This window comes from Dromiciops gliroides, chromosome 1, assembly GCF_019393635.1.
Source record: "Dromiciops gliroides isolate mDroGli1 chromosome 1, mDroGli1.pri, whole genome shotgun sequence".
NCBI lineage: Eukaryota > Metazoa > Chordata > Mammalia > Microbiotheria > Microbiotheriidae > Dromiciops > Dromiciops gliroides.
This window is the reverse complement of record NC_057861.1, coordinates 746,678,529-746,679,450: the sequence shown is the minus strand read 5'-3', so window position 1 is coordinate 746,679,450 and position 922 is coordinate 746,678,529.

The window sequence follows — 922 nt, the reverse complement described above, 5'->3', positions numbered from 1 at the left end:
TTATGGACAGAACCTTGGTCCCCACTCCTTTATTCTAGTATGTATTTTTTTTTATTTAGGGCGATGGAAATTAAGTGACTTGCCCAGAGTCACACAGCTAGTAAGTATCAAGTGTCTGAGGCTGGATTTGAACTCAGGTAATCCTGAATCCAGGGCCAGAGCTTTATCCACTGTGCCACATAGATGCCCCCATATAGTATGTCTTCTTAAAATGGCAAAAACAAAAACTAGCACTATAATGACCTTATGATCTATGGGAAAAGAGACATATTGGCTACTACAATAAAATGACTGTAGAGGAAAGGAGAGAAAAAAACACAGAGACTCAGAGAAAAAAGAAAGTTAATAGACAGAAGTGACTGCCATGAGTGGCATGAGGTGGCGAAGGAACAGATTAGTCTCTGCCCTTGCCACTGCCTAATTAATCTGAGTAGAGATTGAGAGGCAGAATGGAGGAATGGTTCCTGGCTGTGGATCAGGACCCACCTCATGGACGTGCTGTGGAAAGTGAGGGTCACCTTGGAGAGTTTGTGATGCAGAAGGAAAGACATAATTACAGTCAGACACATCCCCTAGATTTGGGGAGAATAGATTTCAAGGAATTCAGAGACTATATAGAACCCCTTGTATGCAAATTCTACAGGTAATATCAATCTGGGAGTAACAGGAAGCTTCAAGAATGAACAGTTGTGGGGCAGCTAGGTGGCACAGTGGATAGAGCACTGGCCCTGGAGTCAGTAGTACTTGAGTTCAAATCCGGCCTCAGACACTTAACACTTAGTAGCTGTGTGACCCTGGGAAAGTCACTTAACCCCAATTTCCTCACTAAAATAAAAGAATGAACAGTTGAAGACACAAAGGAAATAATTTCCATGAGGGGAAAGAGAATACTTTCTGAAGAGACTGATGATGAAATCACAGG